Raw genomic sequence first — 24059 nt, forward strand, 5'->3', positions numbered from 1 at the left:
ATGTTTGCATCCTTCTCCGCATTGGCCACACTCCTTTTCACCTTGAGTATCTGCCTTCTGGCCTTTGTCTTTTGTTCTGTGTGCTGGAACTTTTTCCATTTTGTCATGTTTGTCCTAATGGCATCCACATTTGTTTTGGGGTCTCCTTTCACTGCATTGCTGTGCAGTGTTGTCTGTTGTCTCTTAACTCAGGTTGGGTACCGCACTCAGTACTTTTAAGGGTACTGACCCTGCTGTAAAATCCAGCTAGAACCAGCTTCAAACTTTAGCTGGTCATTAGCTGGTCTTGCTGGATTTACCTGGTGGGCCAGCTTGTTCAAGCTGGTTTAACTGGTGATCAGCTGGTAGACCAGTTTTGTGTAGCTGGTTGAGAGGTGAGCAGCCAGGTTGGTAGTGCTGGTGTAACTGGTCAGATGGTTTCAGACCAGCATGGCCATGCTGGTGTAACTGGTCAGATATTTTTAGACCAGCATGGCCATGCTGGTGTAAGTAGTCAGATGGTTTTAGACCAGCATGGCCATGCTGGTGTAAGTAGTCAGATGGTTTCAGACCAGCATGGCCATGCTGAACATAGAACATGCTGAGCAGGCTGAGCCAATAAGCAAGCTTTGTGGTGGCATAGGGCCCCATGGCCAACAGAGTGCCCCAACATATGAAACAAAAAAGAATAAAATAAAAAGAAATACAGCTCTCTATACTAAGCATAATAAGCATAGTGGTTATTCATTGAGTTGTTTATTATGACAAATCAGCTGCCCTGACGGCTCAGGATCAGACTCTCTCCAGGCTTGCCTGATCCTGAACTGCTGTGCACGTGTGTCAGTGTCAGTGTTTGCATTGTTGCTTGTCACAGGCTCAGAGACTCTTACAATGTCTGCCAAAACAAGACTAGGTCAAAACCTGGATGGCTGGACCTTGTATGAAACGCTGAAGGGCTTTTAATTTGAAGAAATTTGAAACAAAGCCTTTTAATTTGAAATGGATACAGGAAGAGGTGGCAAGACTTCGTTGATCAGTCAGTCAGGGACATCCAAGGTCACGGACTTTCAGGTTTATAGGGCTGGCAAAAATAAAATATTTGTCTGGACATGAAGAAAGAAAAAAGAAGAGGTTCGAAGAAGAGAAAAGGCAAGAAGATAAAGGTATGTAAGCCTAAACCACAGGAGAGCATTAGCCTCTTACCTTAGCCGCGCTTGTATACTAAAGTTGCTAACATGCTACCAGCTGTCAAAAACCTAGCTCAAAGCAGCTGTCAAAAACCTAGCTCAAACTAGCTACCAGCTGTCAAAAACCTAGCTCAAACTGGTTAAGCTGGTTGCCAGCTACCAGTTCAAGCTGGATTTTTCAGTAGGGGACCGAATTATGTCGGCACTACCAAGTCTAATTTACGTTAGATCAAATCTGTGCCAAATTTCAGTACCTTGTGGGACTGAGAGTGAGCGCGGCCCCAAGTACAGCTTACTCTAAGCGGGACTGAGAGTGAGCACAGCCCCGAGCATAGCTTACTCTCAGTGGGAGTGCAGCCCTGCAATGAGTTTTAAAAACACACATTTACCATCTCACAAGGAGGCTACGACACTGACAGGACCACCAACCCGTGGATACAAAGAGAAACAATGGATTCAATTTACCAGCCTGCACAGCAGCTAGCAGCTAGTTAGCATAGCTAGCATCATTAGCATAACTATGCCGTGGTGTGTGTAGCCCATGGACTGTATAAAAATGAGGTGGATCTGGCACCGCTATGTCTCCGGTTTAACAGGACAGTGCTGGGCAGGTGACAGGTGTGTTTATGGTGTTTGTGTGCTCTGGAAGACGGTACGCTATGAATATAAAGTCACACAGCTGACGGACTGTTAGCCTAGCATGCTTATCTCAATAACAAAGTTGTTACAGAGAGAGCAAAGTACTGAAAAAAGGTACTGTTGGGTACCTGTACCGAATTTCAGGTACCAGTAATGGTATCGGTTCAAATGTGAACGGTAACCAACCCTACTGTTAACAGTCTCACTTTGTCTCACTTTTTGCATTGCCTTTGTAAAGGTTAATTCTGAGTCCACAGTTCGGTCTCTTATGAGTTCATCTTTAAGCACTTCAAAGCTACAATGTTCCGCTAACTTGTGCACTGTTGTGATGAATGCTTCCTTTTTTTAATTTTCATCAGTCATTGACAAAACTCCCACGAAATCTCTCAAATTGTCTGATCCATCTTGACCATTCTAACAGATTTGAGAAGTCAAATGGCTTTGATCTGATATTTGTACAGCTGCCACTGCCATTTTGTCTTTCCCCCCGTTGTTTTACATTCAGGAAAAACTTTTATGCCGCTCCGTTGTTTCTCCTCTTCTCTCCTCGTGTGTGTATCTAGCCAGGCTCCGTTGCCTAGCACCTCACAGAGTCGAGCAGACTCGCTGGCTTTCTCTGTCTTTGAGAGCATGCATCGTTCATCGCTGTTTCTGCACTTATTTTGCGCTACTAAGGTGCTCCCCAAGTGTCTACTCACTGAGAAAAACATTTGCAGCATTTAGCAGAGTAGAGCACGGAGATTTTGAGTTCTTTTTTTACTCTCTGACACCATGTATAATGAAGAAGACAGGACGCCATGGAGTTAGGTGAACCACAACAATTTACTGAGTCACCTGGAAGACCTTACACTGCATTATGGGTACTGTAGTCTCTATTGCCACAATCTCTTCATATCCTAACAATGTATTTGAATTTGTTTAAATTCCTAATAGATAGATAACTTAACCCTAACCCTATAGATAGATAGATAGATAGATAGATAGTTAGATAGACAGACAGATAGATAGATAGATAGATAGATAGATAGATAGATAGATAGATAGATAGATATCAAGCAGCCTTGCCATTCAAGGCCAAAGTTGGTTAATCACATGGCTTCTTTGATTTTCATGCATTGCCTCCATTCAACTGTGATGCTGATGGGTACGAGGGGCATGCGCGGCCTACAGCTAATGTAAAATAAATGCCTTAAAGGGCCTTGATCAGTATGTGCTAGAGGTGCTTGAAAGAAGAAGAAAAAAAAAACACATGGAAAACAAACCACCCTTGAGTGCTGCACGCTCTTCGCCTATTTAGGGCAGCCATGTCCAGCAGTGGATTTGAATATGCATGACTATGCCAGCTACCCTTGCAGCACTACTCTGTATCCAGGCACCAGCCTCTTTTCAGAGAAAGAATACACATGCATCTCATTTGAATATGTTACAAGCCCTGTCATGCACAATAAATACATGTCCATGAAAAATATTTATCGAGCAAATGATGAAATACCCCAAAACTACTCCAAGTGACACTGGGGTCCTGGAGCACACAAGTGGATGACTGCCATTAGCTGTAATTTGAGGGTTTGAGAGTTAACCTACTTTCACCTACTTCACTGACAATGTTGAAAAGTATTTAGGTAAGTGAATTGCCATTGATTTAATGCCTTTCACCATATGAGAGATTACCTTAGCAGACTGAAGTATTAGTAATACAGACAATATAATTATCTATGAAGTCAAGTCAGTCATTTCCAGTTGATTGAGGTCATGACTTGATGAGTATGTCAGCATCGCCATTGCCTCAAATCCCTCTTGAACACTAGGCACAGATGCATCTGCATGATAGCAATGAGCTCATTCGAGAGAAGCCAAGTCTGCACATTGTATCTCAGAGCCACGGGGTTTCTGCAGAGAATCCGACTCCATTCCAAGCAACAAGTACTCGTATAATACACTACTTGTAAGCCAGGGAGCAGGAGACCTCCAGTTTACATCTTGGAGACTTGGAAGGTGGCAACATAGTGGATGTGAAGCTATCTTCCTTGGTCCCTGTGCTAGACTGGCTAATTAAATACTAAGGAAGGAATAAAATCTTAATGAGAAACACAAGCTTGTTGTGGTGTTTGGCACTGACCAGCTCCCTCTTATTAGGTGTACTTGCCCATATGTGCTTGGGTGAAGTGCCCATTAGAGCCTTCCCTAATGGATCTTCATCCATGGCACTGAGATGCTAGTGGAATGTACGTTTCGGCAATTTCCAAACTTGGCAGATGAGCGGGCCGTGCTATGAAATTTCTTAGCCACAATAAATATTTTATGCAAATTAAAATTAAATTCTTTGCTTAGTTTAAGCAATTTCTCATGTAAGTAGTGTATCTGTGAAGGAGATTACAACATTTGCTGGTTTGTTTATAATTTAATTTTTTATGTTGTGGCTGGCGGTGGGGAAAGACAGAACACCTGTGAGTGTTTATAATGTCCCATCTCCCTCACAGCTGCTCCTTTTCAAAACACCTCACTGGTGCAATAATTTCATAAAATTTCATGATTTACCATCTGGTAGACTGAGCTATAAGCACATGCAATAAGCATTTGTATGGCGCCGGTCCCAGAAAGGTACAATAACTGTATATTTTAACTTAATGGCTTTTCGGGGCATGCAAATTTCCACAGAGCAGATTGCAGAGATGCTACAATGTAAGTCTGGCCCCGTCTGTCTGCCTCTGTCTCTCCCTCCCTCTCTCCCTCACATTCCCTTCTATACAGTACATGCCTCCCCTATCATGTGCTATAAAACATCCACACACAGCAGCCCTCTATTGCTTCTGTCTTTGACTGTGAAGCAGTCCATGTCACAATCTAGATATCAAACTCTGGAGAATGAGAGACACAGTAGGAGGTACAAGCAGATTATTTTCCTTTTAGCATCTAATGTCTCTGCATTTGGGTAATTAAAATGATTACTACAACAATTACACCAAGTAATTAGAAACTAATTACACTGGCATTTTTTGTGATTACAGGAGCAGATGAAAATAGTGTTCAAAATTAAATTCATTGCATATTCATGGAAATGAAATTAAATAGTGCTGGGTGGATGAGATAATAGAAGCTTGGAGAATGGCGTTCTAAGGGTTTTGGGGAACCGTCTGTGGCTAATGCTCTGAACAGGCATTTTGTTAAATCAGTGATAATCTTTTAATGGCCTTAAAAGAAGTTCATATTTAGAATACTGTCAAATGCACTAAAGGGTGTGATGTTTTTCTTTTTCTCCATTCTCCATGGCGCTTGGAATGATTAAACCTTTCAGCTGTACAGCACAATAGAAAACATTTAATCATTATCTACTCAAATGAAGGAAGAAGCAAGACTCTTTATGCCTCCTTTATGTTGCTTCATGCACAATGATTAAATTAAATATCCATTCCTGAATTCATTTTTTTTCTGTGCATCATCTTCTTTCTCTGCAAGCCCTTCCTTTCTTTCTCTCTCCACCCACCCCTCCCTCCTCCTACCTCCCATCTATCGACAATAGTCAGGGCTTTAGCTGCTGCCATGATCGTGTAATGAGATTCTTCAGATTAAATAGATTTCCTGTTAAACTTGGGGCTTGGTAGATAGGGTGTCAGGAATGAATGGTTATTAACATTTAAATATATCACAGAATAAGAGAGAGCGGGGTGTGAGTGAGTGAGATGAGGGGAGAGAGAGGAAGGGAGACAGAGAGGGATGGGGGGAAAAAAAACAACAATATGAATTTTTCATTGTTATCGAGTATGGATTTTCCTCTTCACCAGATTTCTGCAGGACCTGATGAAACCAAAGTAATTAGAGAGACACAAGTGGGGCACCTAAGAGCCATTACAACAAAGAGAGCTCATTGTTTATGGAGTAATGCCAATACATCTCCACATGTTGGAAAAATAGAGAGTCTATGCATGGTTTTATCTGCTATCCCAGACCTGTGCTGTAGATTATTACACAATATTAACAATGTAAATTTAACTGACTGATGTGCTTGTGAAGGGACTCATCATAAAATTGATGGTGTTGTGATCTATCACCATCTTGTCAGCCTGGTCTTTTTTTCTTCATATTTTACTATTGCTCAAAGACAGGACGAACCTGGAGAAGGAAGTCAGAGTGATCATACTCAATATCAAAACCTGACTATGATGAAGAATGACAGCATTTGTCTTTGTTAATACCGTAGTGAAATCGTAATAGGAATTATTATAGCAATACAAATGATCAAGTAGCAGCACTAGAGGTTGTAGGTTATTATGTGTCCATCACACATACTAACATCAGAACTATACAGGCTGACATACTGTCAACTACACTATATTGATTCAAGAAATAAGTTTTTTTTTTTTTTATACAACAGTTAATCAGACAAAAGCAAAGTTATGCTTGAATGTCAAAGCACACACTCCTTTATTTTCACTTGACTTTCCGGATTTTCTAACAGATGGTACAAACTGTTATGCTTATACAATATTCCAACTCTAAAAGACAGATTTTTCCATATAAGCCAGGCACGTCAACGGGCGGACAGGTGTGCTATTTACATAACACTGTGACTTGCTGGCGAGCAGTCTCTGTAAGTAAATGTCACATATCCGCTTTCACTTGAAGTCGAGCGGTCCCAACTGACATCCATCAAAATTTAGTCCAGTCCAGTCTGTGATGTGTTGACGCCCGTTGACATTGTTCACTGAGTACATAGCAGGTTTGGTATTTGATCTGAAGTGGTCAAAAGTAAATGTTACCTCTCTATTCTTATACATCATTCTGCAGATGACTTGAATTCATTTTGTGTGAGTGTGTGTGTGTGTGAATGGGGGGGTTGTTTATGGGGAATGTAATGTTTGTTTATGTAGTTGTTCTTACATGTAAGATCTCATATATAAATATATTACACAATTTAGGGTTTCAGTCTCAGCAAACAGATAACTGAGGTAGTATCTTTCATACCTGTAAATGTATGTGTGTTTTTGTGTGAATGACACACAAATAAAAATTTTACTCTTGTGTTTTGTTGACATTGGCATTTCTATCTAAAACTGTGGTAATGTGGCATCCACTTTTGAAACACTGTGGTTTCCTTTACAATGTGTAGGCTATATAGTTTCCATTTTACATTGAGAAATGTAATTTCTGAGCTTAGATATTAATAAAATGTTCACATTATATGTATGTAAGATTCTATGTTAAGCAAGGCTGTAAATCTTAAGATTTGTCTTCCTTTATAGTGTTTGGAAATACACCTCAGATATGGAGGATTAGGATTTTTTTTTTTTTTTTAATATTTGTGCATTATCCTCCAGGAACATATGTTCAGTATGTCAGAATACCTCACATTGACTCAGACAAATCTGGTATCTGTTCTCCAGTGACATTAGCTACAGTACTGAACTGCAAACTCAACTGTAATTGTATTGTAGCCTAAAAAGCTCCTTCTTAAATTCCTGCGCTTGCTTTACTGATGGGAATGATGATGACAAAGCTGCAGAATTCAGCTGTTTTTGTGGTACTGAGCTGTAGACTGTTGTCAGAAACTCTTGAATTATCAAACAAACAAGACAGGAGAGGCGGCTTGCTTTCCCTGGAGTTCAGCACACTACAAGTCATCCTTCATGTTGGGCCAGCACTGGCTCTGTGAATGTGGAAGCAGGTGTGGTGGCAGGACAGTGGAAGTCCCCTCTCCGGCTTTGCCTTCACTGCTGCCCACTTGTTAATGACTGGGCTGTGGGAAGCTAGTCCTTTGTGTACGCTGTTATAAAGCACTCAAAGCTTCCAGGATGGCAGCAAGCTCACTCCTTGGCCCCAGGGCACTCTGTGGAGAATAAGACACACCTCATGCTTTGTTTTCCTGCTCCACGGGATCCCACACCAGAGGAGAGCCAGAGTATAAAAGGAGCAGTATCTCAGTTCTTTCTATTAAAAGTACTATAAGTTATATCTTTGCTTACACATTCTCTCAGGTAAAGAAAGTTTTCTTGTTTTTTAATGCACTGTATCGAATGTATAAAGTCATACATAGAAAAGTTATTTTACCAGAAATGTTGGGGATATTAAAACATTAAGCAGAATTCCTGGTAACTGCTTTCTGTAAGTTTAAATTGGTCCTGACAAGCCACAATTTGTCTAATAAATTTGTGCATAATTTTGGTTCATAACAGAGATTCAAGAAAGTCAGGTAAAACGGGATGGAGTTTATATCACACATTTAATCTCAGTGATATCATGACTTTAAGGGAGTAGTTCAGCATTTTGGGAAATATGTGATATCACTCTCATGTCTGTCTGTTATATAAATATATCAACATCAATATCTCTTTTGCAAGAGAGACCTGAGTACAGCAGAGAGAAAGAAAACAAGCATAGGCAGGCATAAATATGAGGCTACAGCCAGTCGCCAGTTAGCTTGGCATAAAGTAGGGAAGCTGCTAGCTTGGCTTTGTCCAAAGGTAACAAAATCTGCCCAGCAGCACCTGAAAAGCTCACTAACTAACATGTTATCATTTTTTCCATACATACATACTTACCCTGTAAGCAGCTACATATTTACTGTACAGACATGCAATGTTTCTATCTAATCTCTCAGCAAGAAAGTGGTTTTGCATATTTCTCAAAATGTCAAACTGTTCCTTGGTTATTAGAAATATTATATATGTTAAACTGTTCATATATTCAGAAAATGTTTTGCATGTTTTTGGATGTCTTCTGCTCATTGATACAAAATACTTACTCTAGTTAGAGCCAACCCTGGTAACCAATAACATAACACTTCAGGAAACAATGTTCAGGTGCTAACAGTGCGTGTGGCCTGAATTTGTACAAAGTGTGATCTCATATGATTTCAAAACCCTGTGTCCCCCTTCAAATTTTCTAATTTTCTGTGGATCGATAGCAGCTTCTGTACAAGTTCATCAAGTTCAGTTCTGGTTTGGTTTGTTAACCTCCTGCTTTTCCATCACAGACCATCTTCCCAGAGTTTATTCAATTTATATTTAGGCTCTCAGAATTACACCCATACATTCATTTGACATTGTTATCAATATTTATCGCATTTATCCCACAAACATACAGGATTTCACTGGTCAGTTACAGAGACAATAAGACTGCAGACCAAGAACTCATAATATTTTGGTTCCAATTACTATTGATTTTACAATTGGTTTGCAGCAGGATGTTGTTTTATTACTAATATATTTAATGTGCAAATCAATATGAACACTTGCTTGGCTCATTCATAGGAAGGCCATAAAATCAAAGATGTGGACTTCAAACAGCAGCAGACACTTCTGATCCTTCCAGTAAATGACTGCAGCAGACGCTTTAATGCAGTGGTTAAAGGCATGTTGCTGGGAGTCCTAAATAAAAACAATGAGGAATCATTTAACCACTGGCTTATGAGAAAAACACACACTTCTGCCTACTATTATCCCTACATTGTACACACAGCAGGTAAAAGATGTGCATTTGCCTTTAGGTCGGCAAGTTGTCACATATTTAAGAGCGTTGTGACTGTATTGGCCTGTAGCAGGGGCTAACAGAAAGCCAGCTGTGGGGTTTATCTCAACAAAAGACCGTCAAATGTAAGTGCAATTACTGCCACAAGCAATAAAACAGCCACTGCATTCCATAGCAACGGTGAGAGGGCGCCTAGGAACCTGAGAGCTCCGCCGGCCTTCCCGTGTGGGCCTCAGTTTGAGTGATGATGGCACAACATGATGGAGTAAGGCATAGAGAACCAGACCGTGTGGAGTACATTTATAATCTGTAATTGATAATGTAATAAAGGCTGTGAATAGGCTCAGAGTGACTTCTCTCCGTTTGCAGTCACTGTCATGGCAGGCTTGTGTTTTTCATGCCTGGATGGAGGTTGCTTGGCAATGTGGGTTCATTCTACCAAAATTACCAGCGTTTCTCTCTCTATCGCTCTGCTTTCTGTCAGCTCACTCTTTATCACAGACCACCTCTACCTCTTTTTTCGCTCCGTGGACTGTGTGACATGGAATTGACATGTAGGTTTGGAGGCAACATGATGCTATTGAGCTGTGATGTAAAGGTAGCTACCAGGCTTCCTAAATACATCCATGCTAGAGCGGGCATGGAGCAGGGGAGCAGGCAGGCCTCACCGCTGGGTTTAGCTCAGCTGTAGGCCTGTTAGATCAAATGAACCGCTCCATGCATCTACAACAGCAAGGTCAGGCTGGGGATCTGTAGTGGAGCAGGTCACGTGACCATGTGGGATTTGAGGCTGCTGAGATGGAAGTCAACGTTTATGAAAGCTGACAATGATTAACCACGTAGGGGTGTTTTCACATGGAACTGAAAATATGGACTTTCAAAGGGTCCATTGGAGTGACACAATACATGGCGCTGTTATGTAATTGGAGACATTTGGATAAGATGCGTGGGACATATAAATGATCATTAAAAAGAAACGGTGCACAGCTGTGTGAGTGAGTGGCACACATTGCCAGTGGACTCTTCAGAGGCTGCTTGCTACTTGACAGTGTGTCTCGCTAAAGTGCCGAGGTTGGGGGGTGTTGGTTGTAGGGCTCTAAAGTGAGATGGAGGTGCACATTGGTCAAATCGAAGGGTAAAGTGGTAGCTTTGGCTGCACTCCTTCCTAATGCCCTACGGCACCTCCACCATTAGCATTCCCCACTGCGACTTGAGTTCATAAGACTAATGGAGTTGCTACCTGGGGACATTAATTGTGCGTGACACCACTCGGGGGCTTTTGTGCACTCACACTAATATCACTGCGCCTGCCTGACAAAGCGCCCGAAAAGATTACAAACAAACCCCAAATAACTGCCAGTGTTGTGTTGCTGTTTGACAGGAGAGTATGTGTGAGTTTGGTATGTGTGTGTGTGTGGAGGAATTTGGGGGTCGAGGAGGCTCAGGTTCACTTACAGGATGTTGTACAACCTGAGGAGTCAAGTGATATGTTAAAGAAAAATAAGTGTCTCGCCCAAGTGTAAGGATGACTTCATCATCACAGGACAACTCCCCGACAGTGTTACGGCTCACATCAAATTTCTCCTTCGCTGTGACACATGCATGACATCATGCAATAAAAATGCAGGAATGGCTGTAAGCAAAGGCTGTATGTGAAGCCCCCAAGAGGGTCTTCAATTCACTGGGACTAAACAGGCGGGGGTGTAATGGAGGGGCTGTGCAGAGAAGTGCCTCTCTGTCTGTGAAAGTTAAAGCATATTAATGCATACTGAGCTATCTGTTTATTAGGACCACCTATACAATCTAGTTCAATCCTTTATAACAGCTTGTCGTGTTTAGTTATTGTTGATACTGTGTCAATATTGATTCGACTTTTGTTTGTTCCTTTCTTTGTACCGAACTGCATTACACTGAAAGGTTTAATGCTTTGTCCACCCCATTTACATATTTGAGGGGGACAGAATATTAGAAACAACTATTGCATTGGACTGCATTAGACTGTACAGGTGTACATAATAAACTGCAAATAAACAGTTTAGATTGAACTCTTATATAAATAAATAAATGCAAGAATCACAGTTTTGCATCCACAATATTCAGCATAGTATATTTTGCTTTGAAAACATTGGTATGTATGTACAGTATAGTATAGTATTGTATGATTTATTTTGTTTGTTTGTTTGTTTTGGGGGTTTTTTGCAAGGGACAATTACATTAATAGTTAAAACACCAGTATTTATATAGTATATACGGAATACATGCATGCACATATTATACTAAATACCATGCACTTTACTCACATGTATTTTGCCAAAGCTAATTTCTAACTTTTTGTCCCTTGATGACATTAAAATTCAGTACATTTTATATATTTCATTTTGAATCAAACATAAAATTCACACTAAACTACTACAAAAATAATTTCAGCCTCACTTTGTGGAACTTTCTAGCATTTCTTATATATTTCCCAGTGGAAATTTTCATATTGTTGCACCTCCTGAAAATGCAGTGGATACATTGTTGGATACAGCTGAATGTTTTCTGTCATATGTTGCATCTTAATTATAGTTTAATAAAGGGGATGTTAAAGTTACTACAAAGAACTTTTAACTGGTTATGAAACAGTCTCACGATGCCTCTGATGCCTCTGTATCACCTACATAAGCAAACAAGACCATCAGTGAGTAGTTATTCTAAATGCCTGCTGCCGGGTCAGAAATCAGACCAAACAAGTTACAGCAGGAAGACCGGAAGAGCCTTTGTTTACATTACATGTAGCATGAATGAAGAGAGCAAGCGACAGCGTAATGAGACCAAAGCAGTGAATCTGAGAAAAAAAATGTTATTTTCTGATTGTTTCACAGCAGTTATGCTCTAAAGCACTAATGAACACGCCCACACATCCGCACAACCCTGCAGGAAAGTGCCACAATGCCGGATTTGGTGTGAATGCAGCCTTACATGTAACCTAGGAGTATGAACAGTACTAAAACAAAGTTTACTTTGCTTCACCATCATCATATTATAATTATTAATCTTACATAGCCGCAAATAGATACATTTCCTCATCATTATGCATCCTGCAAACAGCTGTGTTTCAAAAAGAAAAATAGTATTAAAAATAAGTAGCATCTTTCTTTCACTCTCTTCCAAAACAAATACATGCACTAGCCATGATCTTTATGACACAAGGCTGTCGTCATGGGAAATGCAGTCTTCATTCCTGGAAAACACTACTGCTTTTGTCCACAGGGGCTGCTAAATTATACACAAAATAAAAGTTCCTTGTAGTAACTTTAATGGCTGGATGCTGGTGCTGTTGAATCAGAAGGTGAATGGTATGTGTGATAAAGTCACAGTATGCAGGGACATCAGAGGTTACAAGTTAAAGGGTTAGCATTTTCTATTTAAGAATCACATCATATGTTAGAGTAGTTGAACTACTGAACATGAATACAACTAAACTACTGTTCAGGTACATGAAAAGAAAACACACAGCTAAGAAAACACTGAGTTATATTGGCTACAACTGTAGGTTTCTATGATTTTGCAGGTGATCGTCACTATTTTGAATCCTCTTTACATATTAAAACTAATACAAATCACAGTTAAATTGCGATTGTGCTGAAGATACATTAAGCTATAATCACAATACGTGGCATACTTAGAGGCTCAGCACAAATATTCCACCATCATTTTCACAGTAATTAAAAATCTTTGATTAGACTGCAGCTATAGAATATCATCCAAAGTGTTCAACTCACTGTGGGTCTTTAAACACAAAGAGTAGGTAACAAACCTAATGAGATGTCTGAGTGCCTATCAGTAAGATTTTTTAAAAAGAGTCGCATGTTGTATGGATTTATTGTGAGGAAAGGGGTAAAGGGTAGCGGCCCCTCTCCAGGGAGTCAAACCAATTTACACTTCCATAATTACATTTGTATTTACATTAGGACACTGAAAGTTTGATTTGTCATTTCTGATCCTTTTTTTTTTTTTTTCATGTCCATTCTCTTCATTGCTGGCTGGAAAATCATTATCCGTTTTTGTCATTGCATGTACTAGCAAGCCACAATAAAGCAAGAGTCATGTAATGAATGTCAAAACTATTTCCATCAGATATTGTGAAATATGGGTTCAGAAGACCCATTCAAAGAGATAATATGATAATTTGATTTCTCAGATAGGCTGAACGGAAATGCCTTGTCTGGACATTTTGAAAAGCAGAATCCATTACTTATTCTTAATTCACCCTGGCATAAATTAAAGGATTTCTGCAGGCCATTAACTCATCCATTAATACCCAGGGTCAAGATTATTGAAGCCCAGGGTAAGGCAATATGAAGGGCTATTTCTTCAAGACGTGTCATCTAATGATTACAGTAGGGTTCTGAATCCTCTGCCATTAATTGTAAAATTATCCCCTCCTTTTGCTCCAGATAAACAGCAGGGAAAGATAATAGTCGCACGGGTAGATAATCCTGTTGCAAAAAATTAATTTCCATTTCATTTGTTTTGTTATGTTTCAGGCAATTTCAGGGCCGCGGTTGATTGTTTCAGAGGATATGAAGTGTAAGAACAGGGGAAACTACTGAAAGGAGGTGTAAAATTAGGTTTGTGTCAGCACAAAATTGAAACCCGCTGAGCTATTTTTAATTTGGAGTGTTGGAGTGTATGATGAAGGTGGTTCCAAATGCAGAGGAGTATGAAGAGATAAAAACAGGGTGCAGAGGCTCGGCATGTGCACAAATTGCTGTCCCGCTTGCCACCGCAGACATAATATATATCGTCCTAATTTGTTTCCTGTGTCCCCGCAGTGAAAACACAATTGTCACAGAATGTGCTTCTCACTCCGGTTTACTAAAAGCTGGAGTTTTTTTTTTCTTGCCAGAATAAATCCACACAGAGACTAAAGCTTCTGTAAAACTGATCTCTGTAAGCTGTAGAAATATGCTCATGTGCTCAGCAGCTCTCTGCCGATTTGGGACCTGTGCAAAAGAAGATGAAATTAAGGCAAATAAAAATCATATTAAAGAATATTACAGCCTAACAGCCATTAGTCTACAGCTTCCTGTCAGCTTTTGATGGATTCCTCACTTAGTTCAATGAATGGTCTAATGACATTGATAAAATCACACGCAACCAAATAGAAAGCCGGTGTATCCCACTGATGCACGTGTGATACAGAGAACAAATTCACTTAAAATGTTTACAATTATTCATGGTTCCCAAATTTTTATACAATATTTACATCTTAGGAGAAAATATATAATGCAAACAACCCCCACAGAAAAGAAAGAAATCCTGCATGTGCATTAAAGCAGCTTATAACTCTCAGGATCCAGCCACACTCTGACATACTAAGGGGAATTAATTTTACAAGCAGGGAGTTCCTCCTTATTGCTTCCTGGTAGTGCCGAGGCGTCTGGCTTCAAAAATGATTCTGACATACACATGCACAATAGATGAGCTGTACGGATGCTCACAGCCCATGAATACAAAGCCGGACCTGCAGCCAGCAGCAGAGTTGAGTGGACTGGAAATCCTTCAGTATTCACTGACCTCTTTGCTATCTCATCCTCTCTCAACTATTTTTCTAGTTTGGGGAAAACACTTTCTATCACTGTCAGGTTGGGCAAGGATAAAAACTCTCTACTAGCGGATTAGCTGTCTGCCTGCTCCGCCGCTGTACTGCAGCAATAAAACACAGGCGGGCACAGATCTTGCACAGCTCCCTTACCTTTAGTTTGAAAGCTGAATTGGGAATTGGATTTATTTTGTTTCATAATTTTAGTAGACAATGACTTCCGCTGTGATAGATTATCAAATTGTGACCAAGGAGGTTACATAGACACACATGGAGGATTTACAGTGGTAGTTTATGGCCAAAAAGTATAGGAATTTTCTTTGTGAGAAGAAGCCTTAAAGACAGAAAGCTTATAACCATGCCTTCCCTTTTATTATCTCTGAACTAGTGCTCTTGCCTTGTTTGTCTTTAAAAAAAAAAAAGTTGTACTGAAATGTGCAAATAAGATGGCATTTCTCTGCAGGCTGCAACGTGACAGTGCAAAAAGATATGAAACCGTTCAATCTATTTAATTAAGACAGCTTAGTAGTGGCACCCGGTTGCAAGGTGTTTAAGCTAATTACAGTATTAATTACAACATTAATTAAATGACATAATTGCCTTTCAAAACAATGACTCCTGTATCCCTGGTAAGGTAAAGGGTTAATTTACTGTGGAACCAGGCATGCATTATTTACATGCTCGGATGAATAATACATTTAAGAAGTGGGCTTATAAATTTACTGGCACAAAGAAAAGCAAAGCTTAGTAGCTAAGCAAGGCTGATTTAAATATCTGTCTTAAATGAATATTTCTTTGAGTTATGGTCACACCACTGTGGGGTAAATCTGTTTTGGTGGTATCTGTGGCCACTCAGGGGAATAAACTTCACTGTGTAAAGAAATCAAATGTGTAATTTCATTATTCTCCACTATATTCACTGCTGCATGATACATTAAAATATTATTTACAAATGTAATCACAAGTGTAACTTTTGTGTTTGAAAAGAAATTCATATTACTTGAATATGTTCAGGTAAGGCATCATCCACCATGTCTCATTATATTTTCTGCCATGTTTAGTCCTAAATGAAGAATTTGGATTCTCATATCCACAATCCATCCTGCTAGTTCTTATTGTTCAATAAACTTTTACATCTGGTGTATTTGTATCTTGTGTATTTTTGATTTACAACATAATAGAGCAGAAAATCTTTACATATGTGTACCCGAGAGAGAGCAAGAGCATGTATGTTTATGTCATTGTTTTTGTATGTGTGTGTGTGTGTATGTTTTTTTTCAACCCAGCGACTGAAGAGGTAAACACACACACAAATGAAAGACAAGGAGTAAAAGGTAGAGCTGGGAAGGTACCACGCTGTGCCAAAAACACTTTCAATTTCCATGGACCAGACATATGAAGAAAAAAAATTACATCTCAGTCTGACGAGTGACTAATCAAGGCGAGCGAAATGGTGCTGCAATAAATTACTCCACTGTGAAATAAACCACACAAACAGACTGATGATAATAAATGTAAATTATTTCTGGGGAGAAATTTTCCTGGTACATGAGTAATATGAACCATCAGGAAGGAGTCTTCCTTAACATTAATTACAGAAAATGACAAGTGAGCTGACAAGTAGGAAGGCTCATTATCTGAAAACATATTCACAACTTCGCAATTTGCGCAAGATGGACTCCAGCTAAATTAATCTCCTTTCTTTGCATGAGCCCCTTCTAATTTTCATGTTATTAACAGGTTTGCAGTATCACTCAGTGCTTGTCACCCTAATCAGGTTTTTCGGCGTGTTCGGGAAACCGTGGAGTCATTTGAAAAGGATCAGGCCTCATAATGTGCTCTCCATCACGCGTCTGAATCTACAAGGTTGCTTTTAATAAGGTTCCTTAATCATTTCTCCTTTTTGCTCAACTTTTGGCCTGGTTGGCTTCTATTATCACTCTTTTCATGGAGAGGGACCATTAAAAGAAGAGCAGGCTTATCTAAGAACAGGAAGTATGGCAAAGAAATTCATTGGGTCATTATGGGATAGAAATTTCACATGACCTCCTATAAGCTACTTGTAAATGTGATTATGTATTGTTTTCTTATTTTTAATTGTTTAACAAAAACATGTGAATTACTCTCCTGCAAAAACTGCAAACCAGAGAAGTTAATCTTTAAATCCCGAATCTGAATCCCGTGATAATTTTGAAGACAGTTTAGAGTCATGAAACAGTGGTTTTGGCTTTTACCCCCTAATGAGTGAACAAAAGCTGTGTATTTGTGTCCATAGTCTACCAACAAAATCAGTTTAATATCTAATTGAAAGGAACCCTGATATAATTTGATTACAATATTAATTAAAAACGGCTACAAATGTGAGTCATATTGCAGTTTCAAGCATTTGTCAGCTATAAAAAAAGATCTGGAAATCAGTATTTTGATATTTGGGCTTTTGAAGCAACATGAGGAAATTAATAAAGCTCCACAGAAAACAATCGTATGCGTCTTCACTCATTGGTCAAAAGCTGCCAAAATGTTTATTATTTCAAAGGCAACAGCTTTGACAGTTTTTACAAATCAACCCTGTCTCTTCGAAATTAAGTTTATATACTACAAATTTGCAGCAGTAAATACCTTTTAAAAGAAACGTAATGCCACCTGGATTTCATTTTCAATCAACATAATGTTGTTGATCCACATTATGCCGAGAGACACTAAATGTTGATACTGAAAGTATCTGTAAAATGATAAAGTATTAATATCAGCTTGTAGCAACTAAAGCACAACACAAAACATGGTTATGTTGGTTTGGTATGATTATGAATTTACACACTTTTAAGAGATAAAGTTAAGATTAGGGATAAATCATGGTCATTGTTAAATATTGACTAAGTTCAACATGACTTGAAGCACGACTCACAATGTTTTCACTTTATCAACATTTAACTGAAACAACAATCTTTCCCTAATCAAAGTGCTTTTGTTGCCTAAACCTAACCACACATGGATGTGACTTTGTCCATCCACCCCAAACACCTCCCTAAAATGTCTGTGTGGTACATACTGTGAATATAGCACTTCCTACACAAAATATATATATATAAAAAATACCAGTACCTGGCATGTAACCTAATGTGACCCAGTGTTCGGTGTTTGCTGTCCTTTTTAATCAAGTGCAGCATTATTTTGTCTCCTTTCTGTACTGCAGTTCTCTAGATTTTAAAATAGAGAGAGGTGGTTACAGTAATGCAGCTGCACTGAGCTATTCATTTTTCATTATTCAGTCCTATAGGAGATGTGGATCTGGAAGAGGATAATACCATATACCTGTTATGTTGCCTGAATGTTTTCCTGATCCAATGGGATTTTAAAAGACACCTGTAAATGTTTGTATTACTGTGGCTATTTTTGAGTTCCATTCATACATTTTTTCTATTGTTTTAGAATTTTCTATGTATCCATCATCCTAACACCTCTTACCCCTCTATCCATCTAATATCTTATATATCTATGTGCACAGGGCACCAGCAAAAACAATTGTAAGCAATGTTGTGAGTTTTGTCTGCCTTGAATTAATAAATCATAGCAAATATGAGATACAGTATCTGCATGTCCAAAATGTAATCTGGAAATTTGCTGTATTGCAAACCCAGTTTAATTCACAGGTATCCTCATGATAGCTGAAGCAGAAATGCAATATGTCATGCAAAATTAGTTCAGAGAGAATAAGTTTCAGGGGGAAGCAAAATGTTATGAGGGAGTCCATAATGGCAGAGGCAGCTTTATCTGTGCTGCTCTCTCACACACACTCTAATTACATTTCACAGATTGTACTACAATAGCTGCTGGTAACCTTTAGTGGATGGGCTTTTCAATAATGCAAAGTACACATTTTCATATCTATTTTTCCCACTGTGCTTCCCATTTTTTAATTTGCTGAACACAATAAAACAAAGACTCGTCGTAATGTGCTCCTTTGCTCAGAAGGCACCCAACAAGATAAAAATACAAAGCCATCTCTCTGTAATGAAGAATGAGCTTGCATGCAAACCAACAGCATAATGTCTGACGTTTCCAATTTGAAAGGCCATTTGGTTAGTAACTGTAAAACATTCCTTTGTTTCTGAAACTTCCTTTTTATATTTATCTCCCAGTTCAAAATTCATATCATTTGCCACAATTTAGCCTGCAAACCCAAATAAAATACTGCATCATACACAGATAATACTCGAGTATACATCAAGTAGAAATTTTAAAACAAATATGTTTCAGTTATTGTACAACTTGTTTTGCTACCTGTTTGCCCATTGTTCTGTAATTTACAAAGATACTGTTATGGATGCTATAATGGTATACTGGTATTGCATTAGAGGTTGGAGGCAGAGTGAGGATTTAGTGGTTATCCAGATATGTGTCCACTGTCTGTGTTACACATGACTTTTTAATGCATACTCTACGTGTGCAGGATGGGGTTTTAGGTCCTAGAAACAATTTCTTAATGCAGGGTGCTCTGGATACAGAATTGAAGCCCCAACTCATTTACAATAAAGGTGCAGTGTGTAGAATTTAGTGGCTTCTAGCAGAACGGACTTGGCAGAAATGGAATATAATATTCATAAATATGTTTTAATTAGTGTATAATCCCGTGAAGATAAGAATTGTTGTGTTTTCGTTACCTTAGAATGAGCCCTTTATATCTACATAGAGAGTGGGTCCTCTTCCACGGAGCCCGCCATGTTGCACCGCCATTTTTCTACAGTAGCCTAGAACGGACAAACCAAACACTGGCTCTAGAGAGGGCCTTTAGTGCTTTTTGTGAGTTTCGTGGCAACTGTAGGTTATGTTTGGAAGGGGAGGGGGAAGAGGTATTCAGTTGGTTGCAATCTGCAACCTCACTGCTAGATGCCGCTAAATCCCACACACTGGTCCTTTAACAAAATCAACTTGAAAATGTTGAATGAACCAAAAAAGGGCAGCTTTCAAATATTGCTTTCTTCCTTTGAAATGAGTAACACTGCCTGCAAACTAAATGTAAAGCTTAAATTTGGGAATCTTCTGCTTTTAATGTCTGTTCATATTCAAAGCTGCATGGATAGATTGTAGTCAGAAGAAAGAATAGGCTAAAACATTTGTATTGTTTAAATTAGGGAAAATATGTGATGACAACACTTCTTTTTAGTGCTTGTCAATATGGAACCAAATGCAGCCACACATATTTTAGTCTGAGGGTGGTACCAGGAGAAAAGTCATGTTGTTACCGAAACAAATCAGCTGTACTTTGATAGGCTCAGCTGTCCTTTTTATGCCTTTGACAAATTTGTCAGACTAGTCCAGAAGCAGCTAGTCTGTTTTCTTACGTGAGACTGGGTGACAAGAAAAAGAATATATAGAGTAGACAGGTGTCATTAAAACAAGTTAAGAAATGAGAAGTGTCATCTTAAGCAGCAGCTCTGCCTCCTTTATATTCAACATTCTGCAACTTCTTTCTCCTACTTGCAGATAATAGCAGAAGCAGCAGTACAGAGATGAAACTCCCTTTAAATCAGCAGTGAGAGGATTAGTGTGCCATACTTCATGTGGCAAAAAGCTCATTTTAACTAAGAAGTGAAGATTCATTATGAGAATTTCTTTTAATGATGCTGTCTGCAGGTGGAATTATATACTGTATTACGCTCTGCAGAAAGTCTGGATTGTGGCCGTTTGCCTCATACACAAATAACATGTTCCTTTGATCCAAATCAACTATGGCAGCCGCTACAAGGGATTTTTAATTGAATGATTATTGTATTAAATAGTTGCTTTAATGGAGCGTGCACCTCTGCAATTATTTCCGCTTTAAGAACCTGAACCCTGGGCAGGTCTTTACAGCCACAGGCATTTGGTACGCTTCCAAATGAGTGGTCACTGTTGGTGTGAAGTCCGTCTTTCACCTGCAACAGAAACATACAGTGAGGCCAAAGTAATATGCAAATTTCTGTAGAGATTTATATATGCACATACTGTATGCAACAATTTATACAGACAGTTTGTCCACAAATGCTTGGCTGTGACTTGGGCCTGGCAGCAACATCACTGAACATATTCACCACACAGAAGGCACCGTTCAAGTCTCATCCTTATTGCAAGTATAAAAAAGAAGTCTAATATTACTAATAGGACAAATCTGAGTAACTTCTTTAATCCTGTGATATTTTTCTCTGATAGGATCAATATTTACCAGAATAGTTCCCTTATTCACACAGTGTGATGAAATATTGAATGTATCAAAGAGGTGATAATGTTAGCCATAGTCTTTTCTAAAGCCAAGCACGATCCCAGATTATGGGATCATTTATGAAAGATTCTTGTGTTGTCTGAGATGATATTTCCCTGGCATCAGAGAGATGGAAAGCCCACATGATAAAACACCAGAAATGGATTCTTGCACTATTGTAGAGGCACAATCACTAAAAAAAAAAAGGCTTCAGTGTTGAGGCTCTCTTCATGTTGACTACAGTATAACTTATACATACAAACAAATATATTTAGAACAATACAGATGGGTGTATCTGCTGTCTCAATTCAAATTTAGCTCTCTGACATACAAGGACTTGACATATTGAGATACACAAATGACTCAATTCAGCAACATCCGAAACAATTTTTCCACATGTTCCCGATCAAAAGGTTACATGTGAAAGTACAGAGATGAGATAACTGCCACACATGGCTCAACATATTTGGGCCAAAGCTTCACTATATATGTTTTGCCATACATTTATAGTTGGAGGGAATTTTTCTCTTGGAATGAAGCTAGCAATGAAAGAAATGGCTCAGATAAGAACACATAGCTGAGGGCTATATATGGCTATATGGCACAACATGGAAACTTTTTAAATTCGAGTAGACACAGCAGTGCTTTGAGCTAAGAGCTTACATCAGGATACTAACATACTCACATACAGTGCTTGCATGGTGATGTTTAGAAGATAGAATGTTTACCGTGCTCAACGTCTTAGTTTAGCGTGTTAGCATGCTAACATTTGCTAATTATCACTAAACACAAAGTAGCTGAGACTGATGGGAATGTCGTTAGTTTTGGAGGTAGAGGAAAGGTGAGGGGATCCTGTAAGGGCCATGAATGTGTGTACCAGATTTCACAGAAATCCATGCGATAGTTGTTGAGATTTTTCAATGAAAAACAAAAATGTCTCCTCCTAAGTGCCATTACGCCTCCAACAGATCCCAGCCACAAAAATATTTTTCATAGGGCCCAGTTTTGGGCCACAAATACGTTCACTGTTAGTGACATTATATTCTTGTGTGCTTTGTGCCAACTGTGGACCACAAGCTTAGCTGTTTATTTGGCCCACATCTCCATTAAAAAACATTTGCTGAATAGGTTTTTTATATATACACACTGCTGCTTTGTGGATTATTATAATGCATTTAATTTAGGTATTGCCAGGAGACAGCCTGTATTATTTTAATTGCCAAACAGTTATTCTGAGATGGCCAAAAAATCATATTTCCTTTTGTTTTTCAACATCGACATCAAAGTGGTCACACCAGACTACCGCCAAGTGTTGCCAGCTCAAACAAAGCTCAAACAAAGGTTGATTAGACGCACCAGTCTATAAAGGAGAGTGAATGGACTCTACATTCCAGAGATCTGCTTAGCAAAAAGCAGCACTCTCTACCTACTGCAATACATACTTTCACAAATGATTTCATGCTTGCTAAATAGCATTTTTCAGTTTGTTGATTTCTCAATTAAACATGAATATTGTAATAAACAGTACCAGTATTCTGTGAAACACTGCCATTCATGTAAATGAATCAAAAATTCTGTTTTTCACTGCACCATCTGTGCTGGGCGATCGCCAGTGTATTCAACATGTCTGTGAGGCCATTGTTATGTGCAAGACCTTACACATCTGCAAGAATACACATAGATGGGACACACAGTGCTATGGCTGCAGGGCATGGAAATCTGAAGGTGGTGGGCAGAGGCAAGGGGCATCAGTTGTCAGCTTTTTCAACATTCATCTGATGTGCTTTGGAAACTACACACAGGACCACGTGACCACAAAAGCCAGGGCAAAATAAAGACCTTGGGGGCATTACGATGCTCAGCGAGAAAAATAAACAAAGTCAACATGCAATCCATTTAATGCGTTCATCTAAATTTAATTTTTTAGTCAATGGTAAAATGTGACTGCAAAAACATTTTGAAATTCATATTAGAAATTTAAAATGTAGAAATTAAAACTTAATTATGTGTAATATTTAAAAATTCAGTTGTACAACAATGAGAAATGGATTAAAATAAATGCAGTAGCCAAGTGGCCATGCCAGGAAGAGTGGCAGTTGGTGGAGCAGGGGTAACATTAAGCACAGACAATATTATTTCCTTCCTACATATCTTTGGGTCAGACAGTACCCATTTCTCATTTCACTGTCTTTGATTTAATAATTCACCCATACTCTGGAAAATGAGGAACACGAGTGATCGCTTTCTTACTTTTCTCTGAAGTTAGCTTGTCATTGCTTTCTCTCCTCTTTAACAGCCGTACCCAAACTTAAGTCCACCCTCTCCCCCAGCCACTCTGAAATCCATCACCACACATCTCTGTCAGTGCTGGAGAGACTCCGAGTCGGGAGCACTGAGTTGTCCATGCTCACCCAAGCACCAGTGGACCTCCGATGGGGAAATGCTTGGCTGCAGAGAAACCTGCACGAAATTAAATTCTCCACTTGGCTGACTAGGGTGACTCGTCCTGGTCTGCCGGCCTGTTCCTTCATTATTCCTGGGCTGATAACTGACTGAACGGGATGTCTTGTCTGTTTAATGCCAGCTCAGCTGCTTCATGGGAGGAACGGGCTTGTCACTCTCCGCTATAACGCACTGTATTACCATCTCCACTTCATTTATTTGACTCAGATTTCGTACGCCCGTCAAGCCACCCGTCCCCCAAAAGACACTTGCAATTCACCGCTGCTCAACCCTCTGCATCTTTTAGGAAACTATTCAAAATAACCTGTCTAAAATTTTCATTAAAATGTCATTTAGATGTCACACAGATGATTTAGATTGGAAACAATAAAGGTGACCTTAATTGTACTTTTTCATCCCATCGAGTTTTCTGTAGAGATCATTGGATGCTTGATTCTTCTTAATGTGTACTTTTTATCAGTAGATAAACATTCGATTAATGTTTTATGGCTTTATGCGCATT

Source organism: Thunnus maccoyii, chromosome 9 (genome assembly GCF_910596095.1).
Source record: "Thunnus maccoyii chromosome 9, fThuMac1.1, whole genome shotgun sequence".
Lineage (NCBI taxonomy): Eukaryota > Metazoa > Chordata > Actinopteri > Scombriformes > Scombridae > Thunnus > Thunnus maccoyii.